This window comes from Herpailurus yagouaroundi, unplaced genomic scaffold (assembly GCF_014898765.1).
Source record: "Herpailurus yagouaroundi ecotype Mexico unplaced genomic scaffold, PumYag 205, whole genome shotgun sequence".
Taxonomy (NCBI): Eukaryota; Metazoa; Chordata; class Mammalia; order Carnivora; family Felidae; genus Herpailurus; species Herpailurus yagouaroundi.
Genome location: NW_024412436.1, coordinates 11,333,344 through 11,343,830, shown reverse-complemented (window position 1 = coordinate 11,343,830; position 10,487 = coordinate 11,333,344).

Below are 10,487 nucleotides of genomic sequence, written 5' to 3'. Positions count from 1 at the left end.
GGACGGACGTCCTCTCGGCTCCGTCAGCGCGGCGGTGGTGTGCGCGTGCGTGCGCGTCTGTGCGTGTGCGCCCGGGGGCATGCGTGCGCTTGCGTGTGTGTGCGTGCGTGCATGAGTGTGTGTGTGTGTGTGTGTGTGTGTGTGTGTGTGTACGCTAACGTTCGCGTCACGAGTCGGTAGGTGGTGGCTTCGGAGTGACCGTCTGGAGCCTGCGGCGGGGCCTGCTCAGTTAGCCCGTGAAGGACTCTGACCGGGAATCACCCTCCGGGCGTCCCTTCCATAAGCGCGTTCAATCTCATTACCGAAATCGAACCAGGAGGCTCGTGAATTAACGTCTTAGAAACTATTTTTTGGAAAACTAGGAGGCACTGAAGATCCGTGGCGGCCCCGAAAACTACGCGCTCCACCCTCCTCGCTTGGGTGAGGGTGTGGGACCCAGCATGTCCCCTCCCGAGCGAGGCTCTGGGTCTAGCACTGCGCTGTGCCCTCTGCCGAATGAAGGACTGGCCACCCCGGCCACCAGGACTGGCCTGCGTGAGCCTTTCCTGCTAGGGTGTCCTCAGGGTGCCCAAGGGCAGGGTCGGCGGTGCCACTGTGGGCTCCTTGACTCACAACCACAGACGTGTGGCAGCGACCCACCTGCGGTGTCTTCATTAACCACACCCCTGGGAGTGAGGTTTAGGGAGAGGGGACCATACAGCCCTGTCTACCTCTGACAGATGGGGGCCACGGACGTTTGCAATGAACGGACAAGCGCTGGATGAGGAAAGTGGCCCAAGGCGTCTGGCAGCACGTGGTCTGTGGAGCAACCAACATGTGTCGGTCTGCTACCTCCTATCCGCTGAGCACTTAGCGGAATCTGACATCCTTCGCACGCTGTGTTTGTTCAACCTCAGCACAAGCCCAGGGGACCTGGGCAGACAGATGCGGCTCCTACCCTCGGCATCTCCCTCAAAGTCAAGGGCCAGATGCAGTTCTCCAATCAGCACCCAGCCTTCCCGACTCCTTGGCCGGGAGTTGAGACGCATGTCAGAATCCTAAGGGAAGCTTTCCCGGAACAAGCATATTTTTCATGTACCTAAAACTCCCTTTCTGAGAGTGATTACCCAAACCCTCTGTATCGTAACACTTATTTTGTGCCGGCCCCGTGCTTAGACACCAGGGGACGCAGGAAGGGCTTCTTTCTGCCCTGGGAAGAGCTGCCCCGCCCCCAACATGCCACCAGACTGTAAGGACTATTTGGAGCTTGAAAATGCTGTGCTTGAAAAACAGCAAATGCAAGAAACGTGCTCTCATCTCTCCTTTTCTTCCTGAAAACAGGAGGTGAGTCTCCCATGTGAAAGATGCCCTTCCAGAACCCGGAGAAAAGAATTCTGATCATCAAGTGAGGGCAGGGGGACTGGAGGCTGAGAGGAACCAGCAAGCAGATCTGAGAAAAAAAAAACTCCTCTTCCTCAGTGTCTCTGTGTATTTGTTTCCACAGCTGCCTCTCTTGGTTCAATCTAGCAGAAAAGCATTTCGAGGGGCGCCTGCGTGGCTCAGACGGTTGAGCGCCTGGCTCTTGATTTCAGCTCAGGTCATGATCTCGTGGTTCGTGAGTCCGGGCTCTGCACTGACAGTGCGGAGTCTGCTTGGGATTCTGTTTGTTTCTCTCTGTGCCTCTATCTCTCTCTCTCTCTCAATAAATAAACTATTTAAAACAAAAAAAGCATTTTGATTTTGCCACTCCTTTGGCTTTTCATTTCCGTACGAAAGCTCAGTGTCATGTCAAACTTATACTGAAGTGTGTATGCTTTTACCCCGTTTATCCGTCTTATGTCAATTAAATTCCCAGGCTCAGCCATGACCCTACTTGGACAGAGGTAACATTTTGCCTGCCCTACACCTCCACAAGCCTGTTGTTTGGGGACAGACACACACATTCTGTACATGTATACCGAGAACTTGGAACCACTTTGGAACCGTGGCACATACCTGTGGAGTGTACACATAGCAGAATCAGTGAAGTGGAAGTTTTCAGAGAGGAAGAGGTGACTGTGATGGGACCATCGCCCATCACAGCTTCCAAGCATTGCTCAGGGTGGACAATTCAAAACACGCCGCTCTCAGTGTATAAAATGCTTTATGCTGTTTTATCCCTCTTGGTACAGCTATTTCTCTTCTAGGAGTTTATCCTAAGGGACTTGTCAGAGAGTGGAGAAGAGATTTCTGTTCAACATGTTTGTTATAGTGTAATTTATTATAGCTAAAAAGTAGAAACAATTTTAAGGTCTAACAGCAGGGAATTGTACCGAAATGATGGTCTGTCTACCCAATGGAATATTCTGCAGCTTTTAAAAGCCAATTGCAGGAGCACATGAACTGACCGGGAGTAAATGCGCGTGGTAGGATTGTTAAGGGGGGAAGAAAGCAGATTCCGAAAGGGTTGGTGTCTGTGTGTGTTTATAAAATAATGACAGCAGTTCTCTCCGGAGTGAGATTAAAGGCCATTTTTATTTTCTATTACCAGCTTTTCAAAAGTCCAGTTAAAGAGCGAGAGGCCTTCCTCTCGGGGGCCCTGCTGCTTCGTGGATTTCTGTGGCCTTTACTTTGAGTTTTTCTTCTGAGCACACTCAAGGTATACGCACACCTCTGGAGCTAAGACCTCCGGGGAGGGAAGGAGGCACAAAGGATGGGCTGATGGAGGGCACCTCGATGATTTGGGAATGAAAACCCAACAGCACAGTGTTTACCCAGTGTGCAGGTGGACGCTGAGCACCGAAGCAGTTTCTTAGGGTGGCCTCCGGGTCACTTCCTCTGCTGGAGAAGCCTGGTGGCCCTGGGGGACAGCTATGCCTCATCCTCTAAGCCCTTCCGCCTTCTACATCCTTCTTGAACTCTTGGCAAACGCAGGGGGAGGCTCCCAAGCAGTGGCTGGGAGATCTGGGGGGGGGGGGGGGTTGGGGAAGGCACGGGACACGCTCAGCCTGGGGCCTCTCCTCTGTCCCAGCAGAGGGCCCCAGGGCCGGGGGCCTGCCTGGGGGCTCCATGGAGAGAGAACTTCCAGAGCAGAGATGCACTGACCTGCAGCTGACCTGCACTCGTTCCCTCGCCCTCACCCCTCCTCTCCTTGCCCTCCCAACCCCAGGGCCTAAGATTCTTCTGCCTGTGAAGAATCTGCCTTCTTCTTAGGCCTGGCTAAGGGCCTAACAGAGGAAAGGGGGTATGTGTTGGGGTTGGTGGGGGAAGCCTTCGCCCTGCATTGAGGGGGACTGTCTGTTTGTAATGGGTTTCCGTTTGCCAGCCAATCTTGCCAGCTTAACCGACCGAGTTCTTGAAGCCCGGAGTGTGTTTAATTCATCAGCAGCCAGCAGTGTCAAAGCAGGGACAGAGCAAGTGCCCAATAAGGGTTTGTTCAGTGATTGCTTTATGAATGTTCAGCGGGGATCCAAGTGCTTGAGCAGCCTTGGAGGGAAAGGCTTCAGGAGGCCAGAAGCCAAGGCTGGTAAGTGGTTGGGAGGTCAAGGCTATGTACGTATTGAACCAAGGGCATGGGTTTGACCCAGTGTTGGGCCTGGTGCTTCTACTGCACTGTGAATTGGGGACTTAATCCCAACTGGGCATTTGCAAATGCAGACCTCGGGTCCTTTTGTTAAGGGTGTTGGAAATCTCAGCAGACTTCTGCCCAGGTGTTTTCTGTTCTGTCTTCTTCTCCCAAAGGTCATCCATCTATCCATCCACCCACCCGTCCATCCATCCATCCATTCATCCAACCATCCACCCACCCATTTATCCATCCATCCACCCATTTAGCCATCCATCCATCCATCCATCCATCTGTCCTTCCAACCTTCCACCCATCCTCCCTTCCCTTTCCTTCCTTCCATCCATCCATCCATCCAATTAATATTGCTTGAGTACCCACTATATCTCAGACTCTGTTCTAGATGAAGATATAGAAGAACGAGAGGCTCCCATGGGTGCTGGGAACACACCAGCTGCTGACAGGCCAAAGCATTTACACTCCAAGTGCTCTATATAAGAGTTTTCTAGAAACTAAGCCTTCACCTGGAAGAGCAAGTGGAAGCGTCAGACAGAGAGACCCTGTTCTCCATGCAGGTGCAAGGAAGGCCCAATCTCCTATTGCCATAAATGGTGTTGCCTTGCTCCATTTCTATGGCCTTCCAGTGTCCAGGGGCATCTGGAAGAGGGTGCCACGGTGGACAGAGTGTTCATGTTCTGAGATGAAAACGCAGGATCAAAAGGGAAAAAGAATAGGAGTAACGCTAGGAACAATTTTGAGAGTTTAATGGTTTTAGAGACAAATACAGTAAGATCATACATTTGGACCATTTCTTCCCAGAGTTAGGAGTGAGGGGGTTGGAACCAGTTCTGGATGCCCTCTTCTCTCGGGGAGGGGTGGGGCGGTGCTCAGGGTCAGGCAACGCCTCCACTGTCCTTCTATTGAAGGCATCAGTTCTAGAAAACCCTTATGGCTTATGGCTTACAGCTTCTCAAGAACTTATGGCTGCTGCCTGGAGTGGCCCAAAGGGGGCCCAGGAAGGTCTGGTGCGTGATTCGGGGAGAACGGCGGGGAGCCTGGGAGGTGGGGGTGCCAGGCCCACACTGCCGGGTAGGAGACCTGGAGTCAGAGCAGGGCCGCGTGTGTTTGCTCTGAGCGGCCGGCTGCCCTCTCTCGCGGGAGGGGGGAGGAGCACGCGGACGTGTGCACGGATGTGGTACCAACATCTTGGCAAGTGCCTCGCTGCTCCTCAGGGGTCGGGACGGGACGAGACTGTCCTTGCCGGGGAGGAGTACTCTCGGAGACCTTCTCTCAGGCTCTGATCTCGTTTTGCTTTCTTACCTGAGTGCACCCGGTTGCAGCTCACACCAGCACGGTCGTGACAAGGGGTCGTGTGTCCAGCCCAGGCCGGACTGACAGCGTCTCTACCCTGTGCAAGCCTCCGACACCGGGCCTCAGAGAGGCACCGTGCCAACGAAAATACCACATCAAGACCACGCCTCTCCACACTCACACGTGTGACCCCAGCCCGGCGGCTGACCCTCAGGGAGGCCGAACAGTGAGGGGGTGGGGGGTGCCCTGTGACTCAGCCCCCACGTGCACCTGGCCCCGGCCGAGCATCTGAACTTGGAGGCCAGCCCCACAGCGGAATACGGCAGGCCCCATCCCGGGAGCTCCCTAGGGGACCGGGAGAAAACCTCCAGCCAAGGGGTTGCTCTAGTGTGCAGAACCCTCCTCCCAGACCCTGAACTGTTTTCCCCTCTGAACAGGATACATTGGATAGAGAGGCATCCAGGACTCTGAGTAGAAGAGAAGTGAACATTTAATGCCACTGTAGTTTGATTCTTTTTAAACACCAGATTCTTTTTTTGACAACATTTTACACCTCATATGCCACAAAAGGTCCGAGATCATAGCCGGCAAACACTATCTTCACATTGCAAATGGCACACAGCTTCATGGATTCGTGTCATCAGTTTTTGAGAACTAGAACCTCCTTTTCCAGACTGGTCTCCGGGTAGACTGCTCATATTCATCATGCTCAAGCCAGCAGCTAACGTGTATATAGCTACGTGAGGGCCCATACACAAAACCCAGCCTGTCTGCAAATAGGTTGCTGGGGCCTGCGCAAGTACAGAATCGGTGAATTTCAGACTTTAACAAGTGACCTTTATTAAAAAGTTTTAACGGCAAACACTCGTAAGCTGAAGAACTTGATTTTTTCAAACGGCACCAATCTTTTATCCCAACAGTGAATTTAAAACGACGACGTTAAATACTACCATCGAATTTGGAAACAAGATTTGGTGGACGTGTCCGAGAACTGGCTGTTTCTGATACAATAAATGACTTGGCAGGCCTTGTCTCCAATTTCCAAACCGGCCCATTTCTACAGATAAGCATATCTCTATATACATACATACATGACGAGAGCGGCAGGAACCACGACAATCGTTTAGCACAATGTCCTCGTGTTACAGATTAGAAAACAGAGTTAGGGAGTGTGGCCGAGGCCATAGGACTTTTGACAAAACCGGACTCAGAACTCCGGTTTTCAGTCCTATGCTGTTCCATCGCGTCACATCCCCTCCTGTACACATGCCCCCGTCTACGCCCCGTGCACACATGAGCGCCAGCACGGAGGCATGACGGACGTTCACGTATTCACACACCTCACAGGAAGAGCCCAAGATGCCGGACTCAAGTCACGTTCCGCTATAAAACTACTCTGTGGACTTGGGCCGCTCATGGACACTTGACTTCAGTTTCCTCGTGTATAAATGATTATCCCCAGCTCCTAACACAGAGCTTGAATTTCTTCAAAGCACTTCCCATCGATGATACCATTTTCTCTCCACACTCTCCCAGAAGGGCAGCTATGGTGACCCCCGATCTCCCGCTGGGGAGCCCGAGGCCCGGCAAAGTGGAGCCACTGGCCCAAGGTTGCATAGCGAGGGAGGGAACGGGGCCTGGCCCCCGGCTTCCTTACTCCTGGCTCACGGCTTTTCTCCTAGGTATAGCTGCCTCTCAAATGAGACTACTGACCCCAGCCCCTCTCTGCCTCTCAGGGACCCAGGGAGGGGACAAGATGCCTTAAGTATTACGGGCTGTAAGACTCAGTAAAGTGCTTTGGTTTCTCCAGGAAAAACAGGTACTATCCACATCCAGGGGAAGGAGATCTGGTCGCTTTCCCAAACCCCCTTCCGTAGCGCCTGACGGGTAGGTGGGGCTCTCTGGGGACAGCGATAACCTACTACCGTCCACACTTTCCTCAGAATTCTCAGGTATTCCATCCAGGCCTGTGGAGGCCAATTTCCAAGCCCATTATCATCAAATGCAAACTGAAGGGACCTTCCCCCCCCCCTCAGCTATTCGCTATAGAAACAGCTTAGGTTTTGAACTTAGCCCTGTACTTTGAGGATTGGACCCTAATCCCTGCTCTCCAGATTTATCTATCTTTCCTCCCCGGGGCCCGTGTCGCCATCAGCAGACCTCACTAGAGGGCAGGGAAAGAACAGCCAAGGCCCCCAACTTACACTTTAATGCATAGCACTTGGGTAGCGTTTCCAAGTGTGATGTATAAGTAAAGGATAAAACACAAGTGATGCTATAAAACAATATCCTGAGTTTGCAAAGAAATCAAACTTCCTCCTAGGTTGAGCATGGCCGTGGGCTGTTGGTTAGCCGTGGGGGGAATGAAGCCATGAGCCCTCTTAGCTGTGTCTGTGTGAAGCAGACGGGTGAGGGCCACGCACTCACGGGCACAAGTCCACGCACGGGCACAAGTCCGTCTGGAGAGTGTTCACTGGGTGCACTGAAGGCTCTCTACTGCCTCCAGCGCCATTCTGGGTCCGATATTATGACATCATTTCCGGTTCTGAGGAGGGCCACCCAAAAGCAGAATGTGTTTGTTCAGGAATGAATACACTAGCTTCTATGAATGGGCAAAAACCTTTTTTGACAAGAAGGGCTTGAGCTACACAGGCTTCTCCTGGGTTGGAATTGGGCTTTTATCTGGAAATGAACAGTTTGTAATTTAAAAAAATATATATATGTATTTTTGTCGGGAAAACTGCTAAGTGGCACAAATTTGTGAGTTCTTACCCACAAATGTTGATGGACATCTGCTGAAGGAGGGGGAAAGAGATATTATAGTCCAGAGAAACATAGTTTTTCTACCGCCTGTTTCTTGACCACCTCCCACCCCCCAACTCCAAAACCCCTTTAGACCATTTGTTGGCAGTGTCTGTGAAACTGGGCATCTGGCTTTGTTTCATGTGGGACAGACAGTGCTGGGCTCTGCTGGGCTTTCTCGGTGCAGCCAGGTCTCTCATGTGGCAGTGGTGAGGAGCGTCCCTCCGTCGCGGGACGCCAGGCAGTGGCAGGGAGACCCCGGGGACGGCGGGACCGGGCAGTTTATTTAGCATCAACTAGCTGTGACAAGACTTTCAACCTCTTTCTTACTTGACATGGTTTCAGGGTTGAAAAGATGTTGCCTTTAAAAGTGAGGAAATCCTTTAGGATATGCTCAGAGTGCGTGAATATTCCAGAAGGAAAGAAAAATGAGTACATTCTTCTTGATTTCTTCCGGTTTCAATTGTGACATGGACTCGTCTTTAGTAATTTCTTTTGTAGCCTGAAATCCTTTTGGGAATAAGGAACTTTAAAACATTCACTGCATAGCTTTTGGGGTGCCTCAACTGCGCATCAGCCGTGGCTAATGAGACTGGCCACTGTGTCTGCACAGTCGGCCACAGTCGGTCGGCTCTTGGAAGCCTGGCTCTCGGTCCCACGAAGCCCAGGTCAGTGAACTGCTTTCACACGGTGACACTTAAGGGTTACGGATTAACCCAAATTCACCATCAGCTTTAGAAGCTGAAGCCCAGAGAAGAAGGGCCCCTTGCCCTTCACGAACAGAAATCTAAGAACAGGCACAAGATGTGAATGCGTGTGTCGGACCTTTGGAACCACCTTCCCGGATGGTATTTGTGGCCACGGTGAAGCCACTGCCATCTTCCAGGAGCACAGACTTGAAGCTCAAGACTAATTTCTGACGACTGGCCAGATTCTTGCCTGCGGGGTTCCCTGCGCTGGGCTGCCATCTTCTCCCCTTCCCCACCCCCCAGCTCAGGGTCCCTTGTATGACCCTTCCCCCCCTCCCCGCATCTGCACCAACTTCCTCCGGTTCAGAATAGCAACACAAGATAAAACAACGAACGCGGTGTTCTGATTTCGAATCTGGAAGAGATGAAAGTTAGCGACAGCTTCTCCGTGATGGAGGGAGGAATTCAAGGGCAAGAAGATCAAAGGTTGCAGCTCTCAGGTGGGGACCGGAAGCCTGGGATAAAGCCAACTGTCACTCTGTCACAGCACAAAGCAGCATCATGAAAAGCAAGATGGATTTACTCCGCGGGAAACAATATCACTACTTCCCTTTTGTCTTTGTCTGTCTGCGTTTTGTTCTGCTTAATGCTACACCTCACGCTAAACTATTTGGAGGGTGGAGGGCAGATTTCAGACGAGGAATTAAGGCTTTATGCATCGAAACATTAATTTCAAATAAGAAGTTTCCGGTCCTTCTATGTGTGGATAATGGGAGTTCTGTGCCATTCTCCTTGCCTTCGTGGGTTATCTGTCACCAAGACCAAAATGTGGAACCACTTATCTGGTCATTCAACAAGGCATTCTTCAATTAGTGGGATAGTTGCTCACACCTGCTTTCTTTTGTGCCCGAACAGCATCCTCTATAGTCAACTCATAGGTAGAACCAGGAACCAGCACGTGACAGCATGAAATTCATGACGTCTTCACATAATTAATCAATACTAGGTACATGAAGATGTTTGCAGCTTACGTAGGTTTAAAAGAATGAAAGAGAAAGAACAGAAAAAGCCAGAATGGACAACCTCCACACAAAGTTGTAGTCCTCAGCCTGGCTGACGACATCCCGTGAGACGTTCCATGCCGTGGCATCCTGGGGAAGCCAACTGGACTCAGTAAGATAGCTCTTGGTTTCACTCAATGCTTTTGCTCTCTTGTGGAGTTGCTACCAACGTACGAAAGCAGGCTTCGGTAGGAGGAAAGATTCCACTAATTGAGATTTTAAGTTTCTGTAGATGTTTCCACTTGGCCTCACTCCAGGGAAAGCATCAGCACCCCCTTGCCTGGGGAAGCCCGCGCAGTGTGGTGACCTGGAAGCTGGGGGTGACGCACCGGGGAAAATGCTGAGTACGTGGGGTGCTCGTCACGTGATTTGTTTCCAATGAAGACCAGAATACTCACCTTTGACAACTCCCCAATTAAAGGCTTTGCATGAAGCAGTATATTTCAGAGCAGAAACCCAAGGGGATGCAAACTCAAGGCTCAGAAGATGGGCATCCCTTGGCCAAGATCCAGAAGCTTCCACAACATTGCCATTGAGCAAGTCTGTTCGTATAGGTGCTGTGGGACCAGAGGCGTGGCCAGAGCCTTGCACTGCCCCGTAGGCTGGGGTTAAGGCTGAGGAGTGGGGGGGGGGAGGCCCTGCTTCCCCAGGTGACAGACAGACTTGTTAAACTAGGGAGATCGGTCCATTCCTGAACACTTCCACCATGTTTCTGCCCATCAGGCTCTCCGATGAGACCGTATCCTGCGTGTCCCTCCGTGTAGGAGCAGGCTCTGACAATGTGGAGCTCGACTTGTCATCCATGAGGCTGGCTTCCAGTCTAGAGGGCTGACTTCCAAACACTCGAGCCGCCAGCGCCATCTGTGCCTGTCCTGGCCAGTAAAGGGTCAGGTAGCCGGGCTCACGAGACCTCGGTTCCTATGTACCGAGTTCGGCTGAGTTTTGCCGGCACAGACGCGCACAGGTCTATTTCCTTGGGGGGCAGCTGGGGCTGAGGTGCTGGGTAGCAGGGGTTGTCTAGCCTAGAAATAGGCTCCTGATGCTATGCTGCATTTGAGGGCAAACGTGAGTAGTATTCTCTGAGAGGCTGAGCCCTCTTAA